Below are 11,295 nucleotides of genomic sequence, written 5' to 3' on the forward strand. Positions count from 1 at the left end.
CAGGATGGTGTTTTCTATTTCCATCCATTTGCATGCAAAATTCAAGATGTCATGTTTTTTACCTCTCAGTAGTACTCTAATGTGTAGATGTATCACACTTTCTTTATCCATTCTTCCTTTGAGGGGCATCTAGGTTGTTTCCAGGTTCTGGCTATTACAAATAGTGCTGCTATAAATGTAGTTGAACAAATGCTTTTGTAGTATGATAGGGCATCTCTTGGGTATATTCTCAAGAGTGGAATTGCTGGGTCCTGAGGTAGGTTGACTCCCAGTTTCCTGAAAAAAACACCACACTGATTGCCAAAGTGGTTGCACAAGTTTGCATTCCCACCAACAATGGATGAGTGTTTCCCTTACTCCACATCCTCTCCAGAAAAGGCTATCATTGGTGTTTTTGATTTTAGCCATTCTGACAGGTGTAAGATGGTATCTTAGAGTTGTTTTGATTTGCATTTCCCTAATCACTAAAATAATGAGCATGACCTTAAGTGTCTTTTGGCCATGCGAACTTCTGCTGAGAATTCTCTGTTCAGTTCAGTGCCCCATTTTTTAATTGGGTTAATTAGCATTTTAAAGTCTAGTTTTTTGGGTTCTTTATAAATTTTCGAGATCAGACCTTTGTCTGATTTGAGGTTGGTGAAGATCTTCTCCCAGACAGTAGGTTGCCTTTTTGTCTCAATAACAGTGTCCTTTGCTTTGCAAAAGCTTCTCAGTTTCAGGAAGTCCCACTTATTCATTGTTGCTCTTATTTTCTGTGCTACTGGGTTTCTACATAGGAGGTGGTCTCCTGTGCCCATGTGTTGTAGACTACTTCCCAATTTCTCTTCTATCAGATTCAGTGTGTTCAGATTAATACTAAGGTCTTTAATCCATTTGGACTTGAGTTTTATGCATGGCAATAGAAATGGATCTATTTTCATTCTACAGGTTGACATCCACTTATGCCAGCACCATTTGTTAAAGATGCATTCCTTCTTCCATTGTATACTTTTAACTCCTTTGTTGACAATCAGGTGTTCATAGATTTGTGGATTAATATCTGGGTCTTTGATTCGATTCCATTGGTCAATATCCCTGTTTTTATGCCAGTACCAAGCTCTTTTCATTACTGTAGCTCTGTAATAAAGTTTGAAGTCAGAAATAGTAACGCCTCCAGAAGTACTTTTATTGTATAGGATTGTTTTGGCTATCCTGGGTTTTTTGTTTTTCCATATAAAGTTGATTACTATTCTCTCAAGGTCTGTGAAGAATTTTGTTGGGATTTTGATGGGGATTGCATTGAATCTATAGATTGCTTTTGGTAGAATTGCCATTTTTACTATGTTGATCCTCCCAATCCAAGAGCAAGGGAGATTCTTCCATTTTCTGGTATCTTTTTCAATTTCTTTCTTCAAAGACTTAAAGTTCTTGTCAAATAGATCTTTCACTTCATTGGTTAGAGTTACCCCAAGATACTTTATACTATTTGTGGCTATCGTGAAAGGTGATGTTTCTTTGATTTCTCTCTCTGCTTCTTTATCCTATGTGTATAGGAGGGCAACTGATCTTTTTGGAGTTGATCTTGTATCCTGCCACATTGCTAAAAGTGTTTATCAGCTGTAGGAGTTCTTTAGTAGAGTTTTTGGGGTCGCTTATGTACACTATCATGTCATCTGCAAATAACGAAAGTTTGACTACTTCCTTTCCAATTTGAATCCCCTTGATCTCCTTATGTTGTCTTATTGCTATTGCTAGAACTTCAAGCACTATATTGAAGAGGTACGGAGAGAGTGGACAGCCTTGTCTTGTTCCTGATTTTAGTGGGATGGCTTTGAGTTTCTCTCCATTTAATTTAATGTTAGCTGTCGGCTTGCTGTATATTGCTTTTATTTATATTTAGGAATGACCCTTGTATCCCTAATCTCTCCAAGACCTTTATCATAAAGGGGTGTTGAATTTTTCAAATGCCTTTTCAGTATCTAATGAAATAATCATATGGGTTTTTTCCTTCAGTTTATTTATGTGATGGATTACATTGATAGATTTTTGTATGTTGAACCAGCCCTCTATCTCTGGGATGAAGCCTACTTGATTATAATATATGATTTTTTTGATTGTGTTCTTGGATTCTGTTTGCCAGTATTTTATTTAAAATTTTTGCATCGATGTTCTTTCTTGGTTAAGTCTTTGTGCGTTTTTTTTTTTTCAGGGTGACTTCATAAAAGGAGTTCGGCAATGACTCTTCTGTTTCTATTTTGTGAAACACATTAAGGAGTATAGGTATTAGCTCCTCTTGGAAGTTCTGGTAGAATTCTGCCTTGAAACCATCTGGTCCAGGGCTTTTTTTGGTACGGAGGTTTCTGATGACAACTTCTAATTCCTCACGACTTACAGGTTTATTTAAACTGTTCATCTGGTCTTGATTTAATTTTGGTATATTGTACTTATCTAAAAAAGTGTCCATTTCTTTCACATTTTCCAATTTTGTGGATACAGGCTTTTGTAGTAAGATCTAATGATTCTCTGAATTTCCTCTGTGTCTGTGGTTATGTCTCCCTTTTCATTTCTGATCTTGTTAATTTGTGGGTGCTCTCTCTGCCATTTGATTAGTTTGGCTAGGGGTTTGTCAATCTTGTTGATTTTCCCCAGGAACCAGCTTTTTGTTTCACTGATTCTTTGAGCTGTTTTCTGTATTTCTATTTTGTTGATTTCAGCCCTCAGTTTGATTATTTCCAGTCTTCTACTCCTCCTGGGTGAATCTGCTTCTTTTTTTTTTTCTAGAGCTTTCAGGTGTGCTGTTAAGTCTCTTATATGTGCTTTCTCCATTTTCTTTATGTGGGCACTTAGTGCTATGAACTTTCCTCTTAGCACTGCTTTCATTGTGTCCCATAGGTTTGAGTATGTTGTGTCTTTATTTTCATTAAATTCAAGGAAGATTTTAATTTCTTTCTTTATTTCTTCCTTGACCCAGGTGCAGTCCAGTAGTTGACTGTTCAGTTTCCATGAGTTTGTAGGCTTTCTGGGGTAGCATTGTTGTTGAATTCTAATTTTAATCCATGGTGATCCAACAAGACACAGGTGGTTACTAATTTTTTTTTGTATCTGTGGAAGTTTGCTTTGTTACCGAGTATGTGGTCAATTTTTGAAAAGGTTCCATGAGCTGCAGAGAAGAAGATATATTCTTTCTTATTTGGGTGGAATGTTCTATAGATGTCTGTTAAGTACATTTGGTTCATTACCTCCATTAATTCTCTTATTTCTCTGTTAGGTTTCTGTCTGATCTGTCCATTGGTGAGAGTGGAGTGTTGAAATCTCCTACTATTAGAGTGTGTAGTTTGATGGATGCTTTGAGTTCTAGTAATGTTTCTTTTACATAAGTGGGCGCTTTTATATTGGGGCATAGATATTCAGGATAGACTTCATCCTGATGAATTGTTCCTGTTATGGGTATAAAGTGTCCCTTTCCATCTCTTCTGATTGATTTTAGTTTGAAATTAATTTTGTTAGATATTAGTATAGCCACACCCACTTGTTTCTTTGGTCCATTTGATTGGAAAACCTTTTCCCAACCCTTTACTCTGAGGTAGTATCTGTCTTTAAGTTTGAGGTGTGTTTCTTGTAAACAGCATAATGTTGGGTCCTGGTTTCATATCCATTCTCTTAAACTGTGCCTTTTTATAGGTGAATTGAGTCCATTGATATTAAGTGATATTAAAGACCAGTGGTTGTTAACTCCAGTTATTTTTTCGTGGTGGTAGAGTTTGTGTGTTTTTCTGGTGGATGGTTGTCAGGTGCTTGTATTATTATGGGTGTTGTTTGCTTCCTTGGTTTGTGATTTTCCTTCTAGTATTTTCTGTAAGACTGGGTTTGTGGAAATGTATTGTTTAAATCTGTTTTTGTCCTGGAATATATTGTTTTCTCCATCGATGCTGAATGCAAGCTTTGCTAGATATAGTAGTCTGGGCTTGCCACCATGGTCTCTTAGTGTATGCAGTACATTTATCCAAGAACTTCTGGCTTTCATGGTTTCCATTGGGAAGTCAGATGTAATTCTGATAGGTTTCCCTTTATGTGTTACTTGACCTTTTCCCCTTGCAGCTCTTAATATTTGTTCTTTATTCTGTATGTTTTGTGTTTTTATTATTATATGGCAAGGGGATGCTTTTTTTGATTCAGTCTATTTGGTGTTCTGTATGCTTCTTGTACCTTCATAGGAATATCCTTCTTTAGGTTGGGAAAGTTTTCTTCTATAATTTTGTTGAATATATTTTCTGGGCCTTTGAATTGTAAGTCCTCTCCTTTTTCTACTCCTATTATTCTTAGGTTTGGTCTTTTCACAGTGTCCCAGATTTTCTGGATGTTTTGTGTTAAGAATTTGATGGATTTGTTTTGTTCGTTAATCAGTGAGTTTATTTCCTCTGTAGTATTGTCAGTGTCTGAGATTCTTTCTTCTATCTCTTGTATTCCATTGGTAATACTTGTCTCTGCAGTTCCTGTTCATTTACCCAGATTTTCCATATCCAGCCTTCCCTCAGTTTGTGTTTTCTTCATTACCTCCATTTATTTTTCAAGTCTTGAACTGTTTCCCTTACCTGTACCTGTTTGATTGCTTTTTCTTGTTTTTCCTGTCTTTCTTGGGTATCTTTGAGAGCTTTATCCATTTCCTCAACCTTTTTGTTTGTCATCTCTATTTCTTTATGGCAGTTTTTCACCTCCTGTTTAAGGTCCTCTAATATTTTCATAATGTTCTGTTTAAAGTCGATTTCTTCTATTTCTTCTGGAGTAGGATGTTCAATTCTTCTTGTTTCATGATCCCTGGTTTCTGGTAATGTCATGTTGCCTTTCAGGTTGCTGGAAGAATTCTTGCATTGGCACCTGCCCATCTCTTCCTTTAAATGGAGCCAGGAGAGTCTTGGTGTCTTGGTTCAGTCTGCTGTGACTGATTCTCTGGGTGGATCTCCTCAGTGCAGGAGCAGGAACTGTGCCTGTCCATCTGGTTGAAACTCTACAGCACTGAAACAGGGATACCTAGTATTCCAAGGCCTCCTCAGACAGAAGGGTGGACATGGAGATGGAGAGGGCTGGATTAAGTGGAACACAGAAACCCTGCAGCAGGAACTGGGGTGGGGAGCTGTGTTCTCTTCTGGGACAATCTGCCCTGGGATAGCACACACTCACCCGTCTGGATGAAACTCCCAGCACTGATACAGGGATACCTGGTATTCCAAGGCCATCTCAGACACAAGGCCTGATTAGCTTTTTCAGCTTAAATTAACCCATTTCTATTGAAGTACATTTTGTCACATGGTGTTAACTCTCTTTCATCTTGCACCTCCTGTTTTCTTTCCATGTCTCACTGTTCATTCCTCTCACTCTGCCCTTCTTCCCAGCATTCTCCTAGTCTGTCTTTCCCAAACAATCTCTTCTTGGCTAGCTATAGGCCAATCAGCTCTTTATTAACCAATGAGAGTGATACATACAGTGTACAAAGATTGTTCCACAGTATCCCCCATTTGTCTGGTTAAAAAAGGTTTTAACCTTAAGATAGTAAAACTATATATAAAAAACAGTTATCAAGTAAAAAATACAGTTATAATATTCAGTCCATTTGTATTTGGCAAGTTTACACTTTTTTCTTTTCTTTTTTTTTTTTTGGTTTTTCAAGACAGGGTTTCTCTGTGGCTTTGGAGCCTGTCCTGGAACTAGCTCTTGTAGACCAGGCTGGTCTCGAACTCACAGAGATCCGCCTGCCTCTGCCTCCCAAGTGCTGGGATTAAAGGCGTGCGCCACCACCGCCCAGCAATGTATTTGGCAAGTTTAAAGAAAATATTCTACTATTTTATCTTTGTGACTCTAAAGTTTTATATATAATTTATCTTTTATCATAACTAAGGAAAAATTTGACTATGACCATCTAATCTTCGACTCTGTCAAAGATCCCAGAAGAGTGAAATATTATCTAATGTCAGGGACATCTGGCTGCCTGTATAGTTACCCAAAGTTCTTCTGTAATGTTGGGCCATCCATCTTTGGCCTATAGGCCTAGAATATTTTACAGACATTTTTGAGAAGCAGTAAATCTTGAAGGACTTCCTACCTTGTCAAGCAAAATTTGATAGCTGCCTTTTTTTGGTGTATGTTCATCCAATTTGGACAGTGTACTGTCAGCTTTTGGGCGGGGCAGTTTCTCTGCCCAAATAGATGGCCTTAGCCATAAAGAAATCAAGGTCTTTGTGGAGGTTCCTTGATGCCCATCATCCTTGCTTGAAGCAAATTGGTGCTATCAGGAACAGATGTGTCTCACTGTCATAAAAACCCTTAGGTTACTAAACAAATTAAATGTCATATTCTGTAGGTCTTTGAAGTGTTTGAAGACAATCTGTCCATGTAAATATATCTGTTTATGACCTTGAAAAACATACCTCACAGGATTATAAGTTTAACTATCATAAGTGATTATTAATCTGTATTTTTAAATTATATATTACATTTTAAAATGAGCTGCATAAACACAATACCCTAAATGAGTAGAAACATACATATAGTATAGCAAAATAACTTCAAATTTGCATTAATAAGCCAAAATTTATGTCATTGTAAAATGTTTAAGACTAGTTGCTTATTGGTTTAAAAATAGATTCAATATTCTACTATTTATCCTATTATTTCTATATTTCCCCCTTTTCTTTTTAAAACAAAATTCCTATATCTAATTTCCTTTGTTTAGCTTTTTTCTGACCATTACCCATAACAATTTGTAATCAACCACCCTTAAAAGATAACAAACATCCATAACCAATATTTTGGGAATGTGGGTGTTTTCTCTAGACTACTTCCTAAACACATGCATGCACAAACATGCATGCACACCCACTCACACACACACACACACACACAAAGCTGATTAATTGCTTGTCTGCTGCTATTAAATTTTAATAGTTCCTTGATGTGGTAGCTTGAATGCAATTGTCCCTCAAGCTCATAGGGAATGACACTATTAGTGGCCTTTTTGGAGGAAGTATGTCACCATGGAGGGAGGCTTTGAGGTCTCCTATGCTCAGGCTAATCCCAGTGTTACAGAGCACTTCAAGTTGCCTGTAAGTCAAGATGAAGGATTCTCGGTTCATTCAGCACCACATCTACCAGTATGCCACCATGTCTCACCATGATGATAATGGACTTAACCTCTGAACTGTAAGCCACCCATTAAATGTAGGAGTTGCCATGGTCATAGTGTCTTTCCACAACAATAGAAGCCCTAATTAAGACACTTGCATATTCTGCCTATTAACACCTTGTCAGATGTACACATTTCCCTGTAAACAGAGACTGTGTTTTCATTTCCCAGACCCAAATAATCATAGAGAAACTATATTAATTATAACATTGTTTGGCTGATGGCTTAGGCATATTCCTAATTGTCTCTAACATCTTAAATTAACCCATTTCTATTAATCTATATATCACTATGAGGCGGTGGCTTACTGGTAATGTTCTGGCATCTTTCTCCTTTGATGACTACATGGCATCCACCTAAACTCTATCTCTATCCCTGTTTGAACTTCCTGCCTAGCTTTACTCTGGTAAGTCATTGGCTGAAACAGCTTTATTCATCAACCAATAAAAGCAACACATATACAGAAGGACATCCCATATCACTCCCTATTCTGGAAGGCCTCTCTGCTCTGTTTTAGCATGCAGTTTTTTGGTTTGACAAAATTCCTTTTTCTAGAATTCCCATGTTTTTGGAAAAAAGTCATTATAAAACCCTCGCCCATTACGATTCTCAAAGTATTTCTTCTAAAGTGGTTTCTAGAAGTTTCAGGTTCTCCAGTTTTGCATTTAAATATCAACAGATTTAAATCTAATTAAATCTATACATGCATATATACATACACAAACATATATGTATATATTCATTAGGGGTCTGTTTTTTATAGTTGACAACAGTGAAGTTTCTGACCTCATTATCTGCACCCATACTTCCAGTTTTCCCAACACCATTTATTGAAAGAGTCTCTTCAGTGTGTGTTCTTAACACAGTTGTCAAAACTCCTGATACAGCCTTGCTGCTAAGCTCTGTACTGTGCCATTGTCAACACAAAGCTGTATGAATTATTATTGTTATGAACTTTGAAGTCAAGAGTGTAAAATACACTACTTTTTTTCAGGATGGCTTTGACTATCCAGAGACTTTGTACAGGTGTGTTGGTGTTTGCTTTCATGTATGTTTTAGAATTTCTCCTTTAGTATGTGTAATTCTGTGAATATTACTCTAATAATTATCTCTGACTAGTTTGGTCAGTCATTTTTGAGTGAACAATTTAAGGGAGTAAGGAATTCAGTATGCTAATGATTTTACTCGTGTGTGGACTAATGTGCATAGGTTTGTACATGTATGGGGGAGTGGGCATATTGATGCTATGGCACACATATAGAGATCAGAAGGCATGTGTGTGGAGGTGACAGGAACAGGACAGCCCTTGCCCTCTTTCCTTATACCTTTTTTAAGATGTGACCTTTTGCTGTTCACAGCTGTATAGACCCAGCCAGATGACCCACGAGCATTCAAAGACCTCCCCATCTTTTCTCCTCATCCTGTCTCTGCAGTTCAGGGATTGCAGATGAACCTTATTGTATAAGACTTTCTGCGGGTTCTCAGGATTTAAAGTCAGACCCCCTGGCTCCTGAAACAAGCACTTTAAAACTGAGCCATTTCTATCTTGGTTTCTCTTTATACTCCCTGTTTCTGGACCTCAACTGAGGCAGTATGTCATGATGGCAAAGTGTGTGGCAGAGGCCTCTTATCTGGCAGCAGAAAGACATGGGGAGAAATGAGAGGATCAAGGGCCTGGAATGAGTTTCAAAGGCATCTCCTATTAGTGGCATACATGGTCCAGGTAGGCTTTCTTTCCTAGAGTCTGGACTTAAAATAGTGCCACCTAACAAAGGCATTTTACACTCAAACCATAACATATGCTTCCTGCTCCCAACAGCTCCTGTGTCTATCTCCTAGAGTTCAACTTTGTTCAAAAGTCTGAGTCTGGAGTCTCTAATGACAATGCAATCTCTTAGGTATGAGCATCTGTTTTAAATATGTGTGTGTACATGTGTGTCTATGTATATATGTCTATATATGTATATATGTGTGTCTATACATAGACATATCTATATATGTGTGTCTATACATAGACACACACATATGTATATATTCATTATAATGACACAGAGTAAATAGACATTCTCATATTTGAAGCATAAAAAGGATGTAATTCTTTTATATTTTTAAATCTACACTTTATCTCTTTCTGCTCAGATTTTTATTGTGTCTTACCTTCCACTGACTTTGGATTCAGATTTTAACTGTCTTCTAGTTCACTGAGACTGAGTAATGTTATTTGGTATCACTCCACTTTTCGGCATGTGTACCTATGGCACAAGCTTGCATGTGTGCGCATATGGAGGCCAGAGGCTGACACCAAGTGTCTTCCTCTTCTATTCTTTGCTTTTTATATTGAAGTGAGAACTCTCATTTGAACAGAGATCTTGTCAATCCAGCTGTCTGGCTAACAGCTGATCCTGAGGCCCCTGTGTCTCTGTCCTCCTTACTCTGGGACTACAGGTGTGTAACTACAAATCCTACCAGGCAACTGCATGGCTATTGAAAACCTGACAGCAAGTGCGTTCCCCACTAATCCTTCTCTCCAGCCTTCTGTCTGTCTGTCTCTGATATGGCCACAGGTTCCTGCAAACTTACCTCTTAGTACTGCTTTTTGTTGTATCGAACAAGTTTTGATATATTGGGTCACCATTAAGATTTATTTCAAGAAGTGTTTGGTGTTTGCTTTGGCAGAACATATACAAAAATTGGAACGATACAGAGACGATTAGCATGGCCCCTGCACAAGGATAACACTCAAATTCGTGGAGCCTTTTATAATTTTAAGGTCCTGGATAGATGTGCTGCAGAAACTAAGAGACCATGGATGTAAGCCCAGACTACCATACCCAGCCAAGCTTTTGTTCACTATTAATGGAGAAAGTAAAATATTCCAGGATATAAACAAATTTAAACAATACATAGCCACAAATCCAGCCTTGCAGAAAGTAATAGAAGGAAAATTACAACCCAAGGAATCCAACAATGCCCACAATAACTCAGACATCTAGTGACCCTTCACTGCACAACTCAAAGAAGGGAAACATACAAACTCTACTACCAAAAATAAATAAATAAAATAACCAGAGTTAACATCCACTGGTCATTAATATCACTTAATATCAATCGACTCAATTCACCTATAAAAAGGCACAGGCTAAGAGATTGGATACGAAAACAGGATCCAACATTCTGCTGTTTACATGAAACACACCTCAACCACAAAGACAGACATCTACTCAGAGTAAAGGGTTAGGAAAAGGTTTTTCAATCAAATGGACCTGAGAAACAAGCGGGTGTGGCCATACTAATTTCTAGCAAAATTGATTTCAAACTAAAATCAGTCAGAACAGATGGAGATGGACATTTTATACTCGTAACAGGAACAATTCATCAGGATGAAGTCTCAGTCCTGAATATCTATGCCCGTAATATAAAAGCACCCACTTATGTAAAAGAAACATTACTAGAACTCAAGGCAGACATCAAACCACACACTCCTCTTTCACCAATGGACAGGTCAATCAGACAGAAACCTAACAGAGAAATAAGGGAATTAATGGAGGTAATGAATCAAATGGACTTAACAGACATCTATAGAACATTCCACCCAAACAGAAAAAAAAATACCTTCTTCTCAGCATCTCATGGAACCTTCTCAAAAATTGATCACATACTTGGTAAAAAAGCGAACTTCCACAGATACAAAAAAAATTAGTAACCACCTGTGTACTAGTGGATCACCATGGAATAAAGTTAGAATTTAACAATAATTCTACCCCCCAGAAAGCCTACAAACTTATGGAAGCTGAACAGTCAACTACTGAACCACCCCTGGGTCAGGGAAGAAATAAAGAAAGAAATTAAAGTCTTCCTTGAATTCAGTGAAAATAAAGAAACAACATGCGCAAACCTATGGGACACTATGAAAGCAGTGCTAAGCGGAAATTCATGGCTCTAAGTGTCCACATTAAGAAAATGGAGAAAACTCATATTAGAGACTTAACAGGACAGGGGATAGCTCTAGAAAATAAAGACGCAGATTCACCCAGGAGGTGTAGAAGACTGGAAATAATCAAACTGAGGGCTGAAATCAACAAAATAGAAACACAGAAAAATAATCCAAAGAATCAATGAAACAAAGAGCTGGTTCTTTG

General features: G+C 37.5%; 1 non-coding gene across 1 annotated transcript; it reads left to right on the top strand.

Moving 5' to 3' along the window:
- Window positions 1-9,818: 9,818 nt before the first annotated feature.
- On the top strand, window positions 9,819-9,923 carry LOC119808627. The gene has a single exon (XR_005284536.1). It is a non-coding gene; the product is annotated as a U6 spliceosomal RNA (small nuclear RNA).
- Window positions 9,924-11,295: the final 1,372 nt, after the last annotated feature.

The sequence above is a fragment of the Arvicola amphibius genome, chromosome 2 (assembly GCF_903992535.2).
Source record: "Arvicola amphibius chromosome 2, mArvAmp1.2, whole genome shotgun sequence".
NCBI lineage: Eukaryota > Metazoa > Chordata > Mammalia > Rodentia > Cricetidae > Arvicola > Arvicola amphibius.